We start from the raw sequence: 16,996 nt of genomic DNA on the forward strand, positions 1-16,996 counted from the left end.
ACTCTTCTAGACTGGATTTCTCCAAGGGAGGACCAGCGCTTAATTTGCCTGACTCTGCTCTCTGCGGGAGCTCTCATCCATGCCAGCTTGAGTCCTAGCAAAAACCCATCATCATTAGTCCTCGAAAGGAACAGCTCGGATATTCTCCACCCCCGTTCCTGCAGGCTGGGATGTACTGTGCGTTCCCACAGACCGAAATTCCCCTGGTAGGCTCAATTACAGCAATCAGCCTTCACGCTCTTTCCAGTGGAGCTTCTGCCTCTGTGAGGCCACCGTGGTGGGGCCAGAAGGAGCAGCTTTCCCACAGGTGTTGGGAGAGGTGACACCGCAAATTCAGCTTCATGAGACGTGCAAGCAGGACTCTGTGGGGTGGGCGTGCAAAGTGGCACATGGGGCTGACAGCCTTGTCTCTAGGGTTGCCCTAACGAGAGCCATTTGGGATGAACCCTGGCTCTGTCCTCTAACGAGGCGGTTACAGCAGAGAGCAGAGCTCTCTTTCGGTGGTGCAAAGCAGGGCTGGAGTGGGGAGAATCAGGCCAGTGTACATTTCTCTTTGCTAACACATTGGCAGCCTCTCAGTGAATAAACCACTAGAAAACAAATCTGGAGCAGCCCTCGGCTGCAGTGGCCAGACCTCGTCTGTTAACTGGGCTGAAGAGCACCAGCTGCTCTGCTCCTGCCCCGGGGAAGAGAGGCCCTTCTGCTGCAGTCTGGGGACTAGAAATGAGCCTGAACCAACCCCTGCAAACTGGGATGGCTTTTGGACTCCAGCTCTGGATCCAAGTCCAAATTTCATGGCTTTACATGCTGCCTGAACCAATGTCTTGGCTCCAAATACCTCCCCACTCTAAAGGGGCAAATAATATGGTGGTGAGAACCTTATTTTTCTGTCCATGACTCTATACGATGTTGACTTTGGGGTGTTCTGACTTGGGTATTGCTGTCCTGGCATTATAAATCCCCTTTTCACCCTTCTAGCAGTGGGTGCTGACCTGGCAAAGTGACCTGCATGTTTTCGCGTAGCAAGTTGGGGATGGGTGGCTTATGGTGCTTGACCCATGGGTGCTTCCCTGTGCCAGGATGCGTTGAAAGAAGAGCTGTCCTCAAGGCAGGCAAAGTCTCCCTCACACAGGGATGGGAAATCAAGGCAGCGGAAGAGCAATGTGCAGGGTAGGTGATGCTGGAGGTCCTGTCCCAGGATGGGCTTGGCAAGAGGGGGAATGAGGACAGAAGAGGGAACGTGTTGTTTTGGCTCTTGCAAGGCATTAACTAACACTTTTTCAGAAAAGGACCAGGCCTGGAAAAGCTCTCACTCTTCCTGTGCTTTCTAGTAGCATCTGTGGAGCAGCAGTGTAATGTCAGTACTTACACACCAGCTGCGGTCAAGGAGGGCTCTGTCTGCTGGGTAAAAAAAAAAAGAGATATCCTGATTGTAAATGGGAAAGATGTGGTAGCAGGAATTTATTTTCCCATTTTTGTCCCACTTTGCCTAACTTCACCAGTATTTTGTAGTTCAAAGAGGTGTCGTCCAACCTTGCTGTAGGTTGAAATACTTCTTTTCTCCAAATGGGAAGCGTTGGGTTAACTGCTCACAGTAGCTGCAGGGGTCTCCAGCCCTCACTGGCCTGGGGACCCTGATCAGAAGCAACAAACGTTCAGGGTGTTGCAAGGCTCCTGCCCTTTGTGAGTGGCTGAGGGCACAGTTGTCCCTAGACAAGAGGATGCAGGGGCACTGATCTGCAGCAGAGGAAATATTGCAGATGTTTTGCAAAATCTCAGGAGTGGTGGAGGAGATGGGTCAGCCAAAATCCTGAGCAGTCCCGAGCAACATCTCTGAGGTCCCAGTGTGACCCTGAAGCAATCGCACTAGGTGGGCTCATCCTTTGAGCATACTTCCAGAGTGAATTGTTGCTCCGCTCTCACCCTGCTGCTGTCTCCCACCTCTTTTCTCCTCCTAGGATTCCCTCCCTGAAGCCGCCTCAACCTGCTGTGGCACCTTCTGTCAAACGCTTCACACGTTTGTCACCAAAATGTTTTGGCAGCAGCAGCATCTCTAGGTTTTGACATAATCCCGACAGGAGACTTTCTCAATTATTACTAATGGAACATTATGCTCCTCTTTGGGAACTCCTGCATGAATAAAAAGGGTCATTAATGACATCTGCGCAGAGCCCGGAAATTATTAGTCAATGCTGATACAGTTTTATTTTATTTTTTTTTAATTTTTACATATATATTTTCTTAAGCTCCTGTTAATTTCCCACTTTGCCTCCCACCCCCTTCTCCAAAGTCTCCCATGCAAGCTGGAGGTGAGCTGGGTTATTGCCAATGTTCTTGCTTTTGTGCAGGTAAATGCTATTCCCCTCCCACCTTTCCTTCCCTTTTATTCCCTTTTGGCTTCTTTAAAGCTTGTAGCTCTTGTTTCAGTCCCAGGAGATCCCATCACACCTTCCTCTGGGCTTGATTTTATTGCCAGTCAAGCTCAAATACTTCTTGGACTTGGAGAAATCAATATTGCCCTGGTCCTAGCAAGACAGTGGCGGAGGAGTAGTAGGACCGTGCCCTGTGGCCGTCAGGGTGGCCTGTGCACCCTCCTGTGCAGGGTGCTCGTGGCACACAAGAGATGCTGGGAGGAGGTCTGGAGGTGTCCCCAGGTGCCACATAGCATCATACAGCAGGGAAACTCAGATTGGATCATTTTGGAGGAATTTCTGGACAGCAAACTATTGTTTCTTCTGTTCTTCTGCCAGGTATTCCATTCCCTCTCCTTGGTACCCCTAAAAATGGCCCAAAGAAAACTGCTTTTTTTTTTTTTTCTCCTCCTCCTTTCAGATTAATGTAGCAATTTGAGAAACTGCTATTTTGCCAGAGAGCAGACCCAGGCAGTGAGCTCTTTCCCTGGTGGAAAGCAGAGAGCTCATTTCTAGCTGGGAAGATGTGAGCCCCCCACCACTCCTGGCCAGTGGCTACTGTAGTTTGAGGGATTGACTGCCAGCATGTCCCCGTGAGCACTCGGGACTTAAGCAGCACCTCGCCGGGTGCTTCTTTTCCTTCACCCAAGGAGATGAGAGCCACAGAAAGGCACTGTCTAAAACGTAGAAAGGTTTGGAGGAAGGGAAGAGCCTGCCTTAAGGCCAGCTCTCCTCCCTGCTGGCAACTGTCTTCTCTCAAATAAGTCATCTTCTGACCCAGGTCCATCTACTAATGAACCATTACTGGGAAGACCGAGAGACTTGGCTGTCACCTCCCTGTGACAGCGCCCTACAGAGATGTGAAAAAAAAGGTCTCTGCCCTGAACCATGTCAAATAGGTCTGCAAGTTATGACTGCTGAGGAGTTGATTGCTGCAGGGCTGTGCGTGGTGGATTGGGGGTTGCATCTGTCCCATGTTGATGATAACATCTGGGTGTAAGTCCTGGGATGGTGGCAGTGTCAATGGCACATCCTACAGGACAGAACCTTGAGGTCACCCCTTGGAGGTGTGGGGCTTTCTTTTCCCCCCAAAGAGGGAAGGGAGAGGTTTGGGTTGATGGCTACTAGGCTTTCAGAGTGATCTCTTGTGGCCTGTGGAACAGGAGAAAAGCTGATATCTTCAGTGAGTCAAAGCTTGTTTCTATTTTCTGGGTTGGTATCAGCCAAATAAGCTGCAGGGAAGTTGAAGAGAGCGTTGTTCCATACCCAGCAGGGAGGATCTCTGCTGTGATGAGGATCTCTTGATGCCCATCGTTGTAGTGAGCATCTCTAATGCTCTTAGATCCAAGACTTCTCCCCAAGCCATAGTCTGTAAGTGGAGGAGAAGTGGCTGCTGGGGGACTTGGCTTGCTCAGCAAGGCAAGGGCACCACCTGTGGTGAGGAGGTTGGCCTGGGTGGGAGCTGTGCCTGTTCTCCCACAGGACACCCAGGCCCATCGCAGAGCTGCTGCGTGTCCCCGGAGAAGGTCAAGCAGGGATTGACCGGTCACGATTCTAACCTGGCACTTGGGGTAAAATGTCAAGGCAGTAACTCTAAAAAGAAAACTGCTAAACAAGAAATAGACTCTTTTTTTTTAAAAAAAAAAAAAAAGTCCCTTGGAGAAAACATATTTCAACCCCTTTTTGATTTATGACCTACTATAGGATATTGAGACGTTATTTACAATCGATATATGCTCCTGCAAGACTCCCGCTGGAGCCATAGACCCTGCCTGTTAGAGTGGAGCCTGGTCAGCCTGCTCCACTGGAAGTGCCAGCCATGTCCTGCTGGAACAGGCTATAAAGCTGGACGCAGCTGTATATCTTTCAGAAAATGGACCTGGTTACACATGTCTTTGGGCAGCTGACACAAGGATATAGTTTAGGGCTAAGAAGGCAGTTCAGTAGCAGAAATCAGCATTCCTCAACCTTGCCAATAATGAAATCTCTTGCGCAACATAGAGAGCTCCATGGCCTTAAAGGTGCAAAATGGAGTTGTTCAGTTGACTTATAATGGAATTCGGCCAATTTTGAAGCAAGTGCTGGATTTTATTCTGGGATTTTATCTTTAAAGGGGGATTTGCAAACACTTTCGGGGGGGAAAAATTCATTCAGTGTAAAATTGCGTCCTGGCTGAATTCCAGTTTGGGTAATTACATTCTCTTTCTGTAGTGGCTGCAGGACAAAGGGCCATTCATCATGCTCCAAAGTGCTGCAAAGGGCTCCCGTGTTCCACCGGAGAAGTGCCTGCGTTTGAATCCAAGCGAGAAAGTTTTCTCCCCGTGCTTGAGGCCACTCCAGAGAGCAGTGGAGCTTGGCGCTGCTTTAGGATCCTTTTGGGTGAGATCTAGGGGCAAGAACCTTGTCATGTGCCACTCAGACTTCAGCAAATCTGGGTAAGTAGGGCGCTCAGTAAAATAGGTTCCTTCCAGAATCTCGTGGCTCACAATTTACCCCGAGGACACGCTTGGCTTTGTAGAGTTCTGCTGGAGCTCCAGGGGATCTTGCTGGAGCAGAGGAGCTGGATTTCCTCTCCGCAAACCTGCCACTTTGGAAATGCCTGTAGGCAAGAGGTTGGGTCACATCCAGCTGAGCAGGACTCAAGGACATAGTGTGCATTTGGAAGTGATGCTGGGGAGACTGAAAGGATGCGAGCGCTCCGCTTTCCTCCTCTCAAGTCTCCATACAGCCAGAGAAGAAACATTTCCCACCCTTCCTCCACCTCAAATACTAGACTACAGCTTTCAGCAGAAGCAATTTAGCAGCAAAGCAGCAGAACGTTGCTTCCTTATCTCCCTGGTAGCTCTTCATGCAACCTCTCTCTGTGTGTTGAGGCAGAGTGAGGTCCCATCGCGGCAGCCCCGGTGCTCAGGTAGAGACCACGCAAGGAGGAAGCAGCAGCAGCTCCATGGAGCGAGGTTGTGTGTCTGCATGTCACCCACCAGCTGACCTGCCAGGGAGCATCCTTGGCCTATGTGCCTTGAAAGTGTCCCTTTAAAGCAATTTGTAGACTGTTATCCTGTATCATTAACCTAATTAGTGTAATTGCTGCCATTTATGTAATGAGTATAAATACTGGAGGAATCCCATAATTAGAAGATGTAATTAGGTAATTAATAGATGACATGGTAACAAAAATCGAGGGGAAACTTTGCAAGGTGGACAGTGCGTGTGTTTATCCGTGTGTGCACGTGGCTATTCAGACACACTGGTCCTGCTGGGGTCTGTTGCAAACCTGCTCTGTGGTTGCCTTCAGGCTGGAGCCCCTCTGTATTGCACTGGCAATGTAAAGGGACCTTCATGTGACATGAAAAGGCTCTCTTGGATCTCTACAGGTCTTGCAGAGGGGCCCTGGAAAACCAGATTTGCTTAGGAGGAAGAGCAGAGCTGTGGCCATTGTCTTGTCGTACAGACACTCTTTGCTCTCAGATCCTGGGAGAAGCAAAGTGAATTGGTGAATTGAACAAAGATCCGAGACCTTCTGCAGCCCTAGTCTGGAAGGTGGCTTCGCGTCATTCGTCCCATGGTACCTGTTTGCTACAGTCGGTGCTGGAATAGCATGAAAGCCAGCTCCTGCACATAAAACAAGTGTCTGACTGGAGGGACGAGAAGGAGCCCCAGTGTTGTGCTCAGCTGCAAGGTAAAGTCCCGTTCTAGTTCTCTTGTGAATTTGGCTTAGAAAAGTGATCGGAGCTGGAGATTGTGTTTGTGCTGTGGGGAGCTGATGAGGTTCCTGCTGCACCCAAGGAGCGTTTCTTTCAAAGGTTTGTGAGTATTTTGGCTGGACCCTTTCTAGGCGTTGAAATGATGACTTTTTCCTGGTGCTCTTTGTCTCTTGCTCCTCAAAGCTGTTTGCACTTCTAGAGGACTTACATGTTGAGATGCATCAGATTAAAACAAGTAGCAGCTAAGGAAAGTGCGTTTTTTTGCTGTTGAGGGTTGTTTGGATTCCCAGTTGGCACCCACCGGGAGGAGCCCTTACAGCTGGCTTTGTGGCAGGAGGAGAAATCTCTGCTTCTCATGGACACACACCCCTCTCCAACCCTGCTAAGCAGTGACTGGCTGACGGGACCATCAGGGTTGAATTTGCACAAGTTTTCTCCTTCCAATATTAATTTATAAGGAAGAAACTGGCTTCAAAATGCCAGTAGGACCAGCCAGGCCAACTCTGACCCATGTGACAAAAGACATCTTTCAGTCACCAGACTTCATCTCCCCAAATCAAATCTCCTGTCCTATTCTTCAAAAAAAAAACCCAAAAGGCTTTGCATCCTCCCACAAAGCAGCTTCCTTCGGCACCCTGTGAGGCACTGCAGAGCGGCTGAAGCTCTCGGTTTTCTTTCTGGCTGTCTCTGGAGGGGCCCCTCTCCTCCGGCCATTCCCCCAGGAACTGCAGGGGGACTCTGTGGAGGAGCCGGATCCCTTTTCCCTCTGACCCTCCTACCCACTCATTGACTCCTAAGAAGACCCAGTGATCTTTAAGTGAACCACCTCTATGACTGAGGGATGAGCTGCTCCTTTGGAACAGTTGGACTCGATGATCTGGTAGGTCTCTTCCAACCTGGCTATTCTATGATTCTATGATTCTATGATTCTACTCTTGCTGGGACATATTGGTGACGGTGATAACTACCTGTAGCCTTGAAGATGCGAGTCATGCAGCAGCCTCGTACTGGCAGGATGGAGACCTGGGGCCACCAGCCTGGGGAACGTATTTCTGGGAAGGTCTGTCTGATGCTGAGCGCTGCTTTTGTCCTGCTGCATGCCAAAAGGAGAAACGTAACTCAGAGGTAGCGTTTGTGGATTTTAGGTGGGGTAAAAGGGGGAAATGAGCAGCCAGTATCTTGGCTGTGGGATGTCTCTTCTGCAGAGGACTCTGGGCTCTCTGAATGCCATGCTGAGTAATCCAGATGGCTTATTTTGAAGAACCCATTGACCTTGTGGCTTTTACTCTTGGAAATACTCCTTTTTGGAATATATCCTCTCCAAAAGTTGAGCTGCTTTGCACCCCTTGGAGGAGCACTGCAGCCAGCAAGAAGTGACCCCAAGACCTGCAGTGCTGGAGATGCTGGCAGAGAGGAGAGGTCAGGGGGGACCTTGTGCAGGGACTGGGTGGCCAAAGGCTGCTGAGTGCCCAGGACCAGCAGCTAGAGGGAGATACGACCTCACGCTGAGGGCCAGCCTCGTCTATGCCATGGATTCCTGACGTGATGCCAAAGAAAATAATCCTCTGGCTTTCTAGTGTTTAGAGTCCACATAAAGAACAGCCGTAGCGCAGCCTTCGTTACAGAGCATAAGTAATTCTCGAGATGAAAGACTTCTAAAATGGCTCCTGCTGGAATTTCTGCCAAAGTATTTCTTAGCTCCTGTCTTCATGGGAAGTTTTATCAGGTGTGTCACGACCTGCATACTCAGGTCCAGTTCTGCCAGGAAGGCTCTGTCTAGACATTTAATTCCAGTATAAAAAGGGCCCTTTTTTCCTTTAGCTTAAATTCACTTGCAAATGTCCTTTACAAAGCCAGGGCTTGCCTCATCAGTGCAAGAGCCTCCTGGTTTTAGCACGATGTTCAGGTTTGTTTGAATTCCCACCCGAGACTGCATTAAAGCCCACCCTGCCCCAAAGCCAGGGGCTTTGCTCCTGCCTTGGCCCTGGCTCAGGGGAGCGGGGCTGGGTTGGGTTTGGCAGCTGGGCTGGAAGCGGCTCTTCATGCCCAACAGAAGCACATGGTCTTGCAGGGCACTTCTGCCGCCCCTCAGCTTAACGCTGCTCTCTTCCTCCCTGCTTCCCAGCCCCTCGTCCCCATCCTCCCACCCCAATGGGATGTAACCTACGGGGCACTGTTCAGCAGAGCCTCTTGTTTCATTTAGAAATCTGGTTTGAGGATTTGCCCACCAAGGCCAAACTTTGCATGCAGCAAGCTCTGAATCCCAAATGATCCCAGCTTCAAAACTTGCTTTGAGGCCTTGCAGACTCTTGAGATCAGCCCATTGGCTTTGCAGAGCTGAGTGGAGGTCCTACAGCTCCTGCCCTGCAGTCACAGAGAGCGGCTTCTAGATGCTGGCTCTCTGAGTTATGGCCTATGAGGAGCATCTGCCTCCCTCTGGTCTGGACCATCACATGGATGAAGATCACAGCTGTTTCTACAGATCTGAATACTCTCCCTTTGCCTTCACCAGGCACCTAGCATTGATGTATTCTTGAAGCCACGTCCAAACTACCTTAACACAGGCTTCCACCTTGAGTGCAGAGCAACCATACTTTGTCACTTGCTCTCCTTTTATGGTGAAAGCCCTTTTTGCTGTGTCTCTGTCTCTCCTTCAAGGTCTAACTCTGCCCGAGTCCTGCCAAGTTTCATTTTGTTCACTTTGTTCCAAGTTTCATTTTATTTCTTCATTTTCGGATGTGTATTCCTTTGCTGATCTCTCCCCCGTCTAATCTTTTTCCTTGGTAGTCATGATGCTGTCTGAACACCCTTTTCCTATTAAACATGGCTCTAGGTTCAAAGTCTTGCTTGAATGGTTGTCCCACCTGCATTTCACACTCTAAAGAAAAAAAATTTGATATTTCCTCTGTGTTCACGTCCTTAAGCTCTTCAGTCATGCTAATAGTGTTGTAGTTCTGGCTTAGCTTTGTGCATCTTCTCCAGTGGATTTGATTTATCCATCCACAATCAATCTGAAGTTGTCTTCTAGACAAAGCTGTGGCTAAAGAGGTGTGTGAGGAAAGCCCCCAGAGTGCCTTGGGTGTAAGGAGCCAGTTGGGAGCAGTTGTCTGGAGGAGGAAGGGGGAGTGCAAAGCTTTAATGAGGACCAGTTAATTATGTTCCTTTTTAAGATTTGTCCTAGTTCAAAACAAAATGTATCTGAGGAAGTTGTGGCTTGTGTTTGGTGAGAGGATCCCAATGCTGCCTTTTGTTTTCCTCCTATCTCTGTCTAGAAATTTATTGGAAGTCAGGTTACCAGGAGAGCGTTACCAAATAATTACCTTGTGCTACCTCATCGTAACCTTTGCAAGAAAGTGTTTAGTTAGAGAAACCGTGTGAACTAGTCATTAACATCTTACAGGTCAGAGTTACAGATGTTGGATTGTGATAAAATATGTATTTCTTCCTATTTCTTAGGAAAACAGGCTTATGAGAGTAAGATTTATGACGATCTTAATTAGTTATTTCCTAGCTTTCAAAATGTTTGGGTTTGAGAGATGATATGATAGATAATTAACTTGTAGTCACACAGTGACTTTTAAAATGAAATGTTTGTTCTCAAAATATTATTTATCTCAATATGCATCGTACATATGCTGTAGTACATACACACACGTATATAAACACACGCACACGCAGCGCTGCAGCGTTCCCCCCACGAGCCCCAGGAGTAAGGAGCATGGGCAGTGCTCTCATGTCGAGTATCATCCCGGGACCCGTATCAGGCTGAGCAGAGGGTCTAGCAGTTTTTGGGAAGCCCTCCATACCACTAAGCTCCAGGGACACCTGCTAGTAACACGGTGCCACAAAGAGATGGGAGATTGTGAGTTTTGGGGTTTTTTTTTTGCTGAACTAGTAAACTCTAAATGAAAGGAACTGTATCCCTCACTGCTGCATCCCTCAGGGCCAGAGCGAGCTGGAGAGAAACTCCAGGGAAGGCAGAGGGCAGGTTTGCCTTGACCCCAAAGGATGCTGGATGTGGTCCCTGATGCTGTGGCTGCTGTGATGCCTCATTGCTGCTGGGGGCAGTGCTGCTGCAGGAGGAGACAGGTCACCTGGAAGTTGATTTATTTTTTTCTTTCCCTTTCTTTTGCATTTTTCATCAAAGCTTTATAAATAACAGACAAAACCCCTGGGGAAAAGCCTCCCAACCAGCTGCCTGTTGCAAATACTCCAGGAAATGGGAGGTGGGGGGAAGAAGGAAGGAAGGCTAAATTTGGTGGCTTTTATTTTTGACAAGGGCTATTTCAATCTGTTATAAGCCCATGTAAAAATGAAACAAAAATCAGAGCCATGAGAAACTTCAGCCAGTTGGAGTTTGTCGAGCCGAGTGCTCGCTCCAACCAGCCCAGTACAGACGTGGCATCTGCACCGGCCCCAGCGCTGGGAGAGGACTGCTTGGACACGGCCAAGGCCGAATTGTTGTAGGGACAGGGAGCTCAGGGACAGAGATGAAGCAATGCTTTTTCAAGGCCTCACAAGATTTCTCTAGCAAAGCCAAGAGCAGCTTAAAATTTTCCAAAGCAACCGAAGGATGCAACTGTGAGCCCTCGCTTTTCTGCAGGGCTGTTGTATTCGGCTCCCCGGTGCAGCATGTGAAGTTTAGGTTCAAAAGAAAAACAAGCAAACAGCCAAGCAAAAAGCAACCCTCTGCTTTTATTTCAATATTAAAAAAATTCCATGAGACCCTTTTCCTCCTGACTGGCCCTTGCTAAATCTTGCTGTTTGCAACACCTGAAGTCAAGGCGTATAAAATTACTTGGCAGCATCCCTCTAACGCTCCCCTGGCACTCTTTGGAGATCGCGAGTGTTAACCTTGGTGTCCGGGCCATGTGCCAGGATTAGTAATTACATTCGGCCTCTATAAATTAGCCCCATGATCACAGCCGGGGAGCTGTAGCGTCACCTTATTTAGGCTGGACATTAGGAAAAAAAATTTCACAGAAAGGGTCATTGGGCACTGGCAGAGGCTGCCCAGGGAGGGGGTTGAGTCACCTTCCCTGGAGGGGTTTAAGGGACGGGTGGACGAGGCGCTGAGGGACATGGGTTAGTGATTGATGGGAATGGTTGGACTCGATGACGCTGTGGGTCTCTTCCAACCTGGTTATTCTATGATTCCCTCCCAGCTGCGTGGTGCACGATGCCCAATACACTCCGCTCTGGCCCTGGTTGCATCTTGGTGTATGGGGACGTGTGGAGGACGGGCACAAGGTGCAACGTGGACTTGCTCGTGCTGATGCTCCATTGAATTGCTCTGGGGCTATAGGTGCTGTACGACAGCTCTGGTTCTCAATGCTCCTGCTCCTGCATTTGGAAAAGGGAGAACTGAGAGGGCAGAGCTGAGTCAGACCAGGCTCCATACCCCAACAGGGTGACCTGATAAATTGCCACCAGTCAGCTGAACCTCAGTAACAGCCTCTCAGCTCGCAGCTAAAATTAGCTGAAATGGCATGAAGAGAATTGCTGAAACCTCCATGAAAGTGATTTAAGCCGAAGCACGTGACCTTGCATTTGTCACGGACTGAAGCGCGCCCAGGCCTGCGAGCGCAGCCCAGGTGAAGCCCCACAGCGTGTTAAGCCATGTGGGTTCGAGCTGTAACTAGCTCAGCAGTTGGGTCGCATCTTCTACCGGTGACTGGTCCCGCTGTTCCCCAGCACCGATCCAGGTTAACTCTTTCTGCTGGGATCCCGCTTAAAAAGGTCTTCAGCTGGTGTCTGTTTATATCTGAAGGGGACCTCAGTGTGCAGGAAGGGTTAATTTAAGATTAGGTTCAACATCTTGACTAATCGTGCTGTATTTCCCAGCGCAGATGACAAGCTAACCCTGTCTATTTATGTCTGAGCTGGGATGGAGTGTGTCTACCTGGAAAAAATCGATGATATAGCAAACAGGGTTGGAAGATCTAAGCAGGAGAAGGTGTGGTGGCACATTCCAGACTGTCTTGTCATTGTCCCTTTCTGAGGTTGGACACTAAGGGCTGTGGGATCACTGTCCCTCCTCTTTGGAGAATCCAGCTGCCCTGGAGTACGTGCCCTTCCCAGGCTGGCATCGCAAGCTGCGACTCCTGGGGTTGCTTGTGGTGGAGCAGCTCCACCTTTGCACGGCTGTTCTGTGTGTGGGAAAGGATTTCAAGAAACAATTGACCAAATGAAACCTCCATAATGCTTCTAAATACTCAAACACATTAGCTATGCCTGCCCAGCTCAGAGATAAATTAGAGCTATTATCACTAGAGCCCAGACAAACAAGCCGAGGGCTCTCTCCAAACAAGCCATTCACTCAAGAGACTGGATTTACAAGGGTCAGGGAAGCAGCATAAGCTGCAGGCACCTGCTTTCTTCTGAAACCTCTGTAGTCTGGCTATATTAACTGGTGCAGAAAGAGGGTAGAGATCACAGCTCTGCTCTTTGGGATCTGAGGAGTTGCTTCCATGAAGGGACTGCAACACTGAGCTGGCGTTTCACTCTCTATGTCCATTATCCAAGCTGGAAGTCAGACTCTGATCCATTTTGCTTTTCTCCCAACATGATGGTTGGGAAATTGAGATGCTGGAGCACATCAGGGATGCCAAGGCTGCTTCGCCCTTGGATTTCTGTTTCTGTTTCCAAGAAGAGATAGAGAGCTGAGTTGGTGATAAGGTGGCGCTGAGAGGGAGGTCAGTTCAAATCAGCATCTTGGGCATCAGGGAAACTGCCTGAAAGGGTAAACAGAAGCCAGAGCATGTGTTTTAGTCTTGGTTTTGTGTGGCAGCTAAAGGAAGGAAGGAAGGAGCAGATGTAGAGACTAAAAGGAGTAAAGAAAAAAAAAAAAGAAAAAAGAAAGAGCTCGTTATTCTGCTTCCCTGGCTGTATTGGGCAGTCAGTGCAGGCAGCGTGGCAGCAGCATCGTGCTGGGGGTGTGTGGTGGAGGCTGGGGCTCAGAACCCAGCTGAGGTGGGGCGTCTGGAGAAGGGCAACGATCAGCACAGGGTTTCAGCCTTGGTGGAACTTGTAGCTGGAACTTGGTGGAGGCGGGGGCTCTGCAGCACCAAGACCCTCACCCGCTCTCCTAGCAGCTCAGGCCAGCATCACCCACGGAGGCTGTGATGGAGGGTGTTGTTCTCCTCCGAGAGATGCTCTTGAACCCAAAAACTTGATGCTGAACCAGAGTGTCGCTTTCTGGAAGACATCCAGTGTCTGCGCACGACCTCTGACTGATGATGAGTTTGCCATTTCCCTTGGTAACGGGACCTGGTGATTAACTGCCCTCACTGTTCAAAATTGTCTTTTATTTCCTATTCAAGGTTCCCTCACTCAGTGTTGTCAACTCACACTATTTATTTTGGGTTTTGCTGCTTACTGTGCCTTTTACCTGCGAGCCTAACGAACATGCCAATCTCAGCTATTTTCACTCTGTGAGTATCTGGGATCAAGTCACGACAAAGATTTTCTTTGACTGCTGAGCAGACAGAGCCCTTTCAGTCTTTTGCAGGGTTGAGCACAGGCAAAGCAGAAGCGCTGCTCACCACTGCCTTGAGCATCTCCCAGTGCGTGGGATTTTATTTAAAGCCCCAGCCTCTGGATTCACACCATTACAAGGACCGTCCACTTTATTTTTGCAAAGACCTGAAAACGTGACCCAAAAGACAAAGAAAAATAATAACAACTTTGGGATTATTTTTTTTAATGCATCAAGAGTTTTGTGATGTTTTGGTTTATTGCAAGCAGAAGGGGTGGTGAGTCCTGGCTTCGTAACTAATTAGCAAAGCTGCAGACTTGCTGGGGAGGCGTCACGGGGCCCAAGGGGTCTTCTCCCATGTGTCTGTGTGGTTGGTTCCTGCAGAAATTGACCCAAAATTCCCACAGCTCTTCCATTTGTACAGTACCAGAGTAATTTAGTTTCTTTATGCCTCTCTTTATATTTCTTCCCAAGAAAACCCTTATTTGTGAAGTTGGATATAGAGCAATTGTAGCTTTGATGGCTGAACTCCAGCTGGTTTTCTGTTAATTTGAAACTTCAGCAAGCACTACTGATTGCAGCCTACTCCTCTTAAGTTTCTCTAAGTTTCAGTGAAGCTCTGCCTCATTCACCACTTCCAGGCTTTGGGATTTGGGTACCGTTACCTGCCATTTCTGCTTCTAAAAGGATTCTGGAGGCTGGGAGTTTGGCGGCGTGCTTCCAGCTACTGTTATCCCTTCCATAGAAGAAACAAGCTCATGGTCAGCTCCTGAAATGCTTGCACGTTATTTATTATTATTATTGTTATTGTTGTTATTATTAAAAGCTGCAGCAAATTGGAGTCAATGTCTTAGGGGCTAGGAGGAAAAAAGAGGGAAGGGTATTTGTGTACATGCCCAGGTTCACGTGGCATCTTACAGTGTGAAAGACCCGCTGGTAGCATATGCCCATGGCTAGTGTGTTTGCTTCTCAGTTATCATTTAGGGCTTAAATGAGGGTGTCAACAAAACATTCTGTGATGGGCATGTAAGACAGCGGTGACCTGTGTTTTATGAAATGAGCAGAGGAGGCAGGTTGTGTCCATCTGGCACAGCCTGATGAACCATGGACAGGCTGCTTTGTCCCAGTTTTCAGAGAGAGAGATGCTTGAAGATGCCCAGCTCTGCTCTCACCCTGGTACCCAGGTGCTAAGGGACAGGAGAGAGACTGCTTCAGGCTCAGCTCCTTGTAAAATTATCTTGCTAACTTATGTGATGGTCAGGGAGAAGTTTGTGTTCAGATGTTGGTGAATTAATGAATCAGAAGATAAAGAATCAAACTAATATTGTATATTTTCTGAAAATCAGATACAGGCTTGGCTTTCATTTACTGTGTGGGTAATTGAGAGGTTTTCCTCGCACAGATCAGAACTCCAGCTAGTGAAACCCTGTAAGAAAGAGTCTATGCCTCGGGCAGGAGGCAGGCAGACAGACAGAGGGAAACAGAAGCAGCGACTGCTATTTCAGCACATTTACAGGAGCCAAAGAACACTGCAGGGCCAGCCCTGGGAACCCCAGGCCACGGAACTGGCCTCCTTCATCCCGCAGTAACGCTCTTAAACACTGACCAAGACATGTTTGTTCACGTGTTGCCCCTGGAGTCACTGGCTGAAAAGCACTTTATGAAGCAATAGAAACACAATGTGCTATTATTTTTTAGGCTATAGCCATTCACAGATTTTCTCTGCAAAATGGATACACTCCCTCTTTTTCTGCGTTAGCTGTTTGTGCTTGCCTGCTATTCCCTGCCCATTCAGCATCTAGCAAAATGAGATGCTGATCTTGTCCAGGGAGGTAAAATAGTGCAAATTACCCTCATCTGGAAACCCTTTGGGTCTGAACCTGAGTGCTGCGCTTCTGTTGTAGCTCCGTGTCCAAACCCGTGGAGCTAATGACCTGAAACTGCAGGGAAGTTTGGACACGGGCTGCAACCGAATCTCCCCGTAATGCACTTCTCAGTGGATTAGGAGAAGCTTCCCTGGCAAACTGGGAAGGAGTCCAAGCTGGGGAGCTGGTGTGATAGGAACTGACAGGGCTGGAAATTTGATTTCTGACTCTTTGTGTGTGTATTTCTTGTGAAAGAAGAAGAGGGAGAGGGAGCCAGGAGTACTTTGAATCCTGCAATCATTAAAACCAATTCCACTTTTCCTGCCCCTGCCCACCTCCTGATATGTGTGTGAAACAATCTTTACAGCTACACAGCCATCAGATGGTATCGACCGGGTGGTGGAAATTGCTATTGACTGCTGCTGGTGCTGCTCTCTGCACTTCCGTGGCTTTTAAAGCGACACTCTTCAGGTGATTTCACTTTGCACATGATACAGCCTGGGAAGCTGAGCCTCAAACAGACCTGAGAGAGCATGTGTGGGATTTGTGTGTGCGACAAACACCGTAACTCACTCCTCTTTAGCCAGGGGGGGGGGTGTCACAGCAAGTGAGAGGAGACTTTCACTCCAGAAACAGTTGCCTAATGGGAAAATTCCAAAATTTGATTTTTGTTTTTAGTCTTTAGTCCATCACAAAGGGATTTTTGTGTTCCAGCACAGATTTTTCCTGCTGCAATTCCAGTACCAAGCCAAGACCATTCTTCTGCTCTTATGAAAGATCCATCTGGACCTACACTGGCTGAGGACTAGATATATTGATTTCTTGTTTTAAAGAGGACCTCTGATTCCACATTAACGAATTCTCTCTCATGTGCTCTGGGTCCCAAAGAAAAAAAACAGGAAATAATAATATTTGCCTTTTAATGCAAGTGTTTTGCGCAGCATGAAGAACTCCTTTCATCATGAAGCCTGAGAACAGGGCTCTGGCTCAGGACTGTAAGACATTTTATTTCCTCTGAGGCAATTGAATTGATGGTATTTTGTTATTCCAGCGCTTGGGGTTGGAGTTAAGGGCTGGTGAAGGGAGATGATAAGAAAACTGTGTAAAAGCTAGGGTGAGAGTCTGATCACAGCTCCATAGAGTAAATCTAGTGCCGTGCGGTTCTCATATCACTGGTATCTTTGGGGTTTCTGGTGTAGAGAAAGACCCGTGGCTTGAATGGATTCGGCTTAACCGTGTCCACACAGTGAGGGTTACTCTAGCCTGTTGCTGGAATGACTCCCTTTTATAACGTGACACAAAATGCAGGTATGTCTCCACCACTGTGAACCAAACTTTGCTCCCGGTGAAGTTCCCTCCTGTTGTTGCGCGGCTCCATCCCTGCACAGACAAACCGTGCGTGGTGCAGTGAAGGTCCCTGTCCTGCACGAGAGGAAGATGTGTGGGGGCTGTTTTCTTCCAGAACAGGCTGTGCTGGCAGAGCCTCCCGGGAGCTGTTTTCTTCTGGGGTTATGAGAGGAATGGATGTTGCTACTTCTC

Source organism: Phaenicophaeus curvirostris, chromosome 8, assembly GCF_032191515.1.
Source record: "Phaenicophaeus curvirostris isolate KB17595 chromosome 8, BPBGC_Pcur_1.0, whole genome shotgun sequence".
Classification (NCBI taxonomy): domain Eukaryota; kingdom Metazoa; phylum Chordata; class Aves; order Cuculiformes; family Cuculidae; genus Phaenicophaeus; species Phaenicophaeus curvirostris.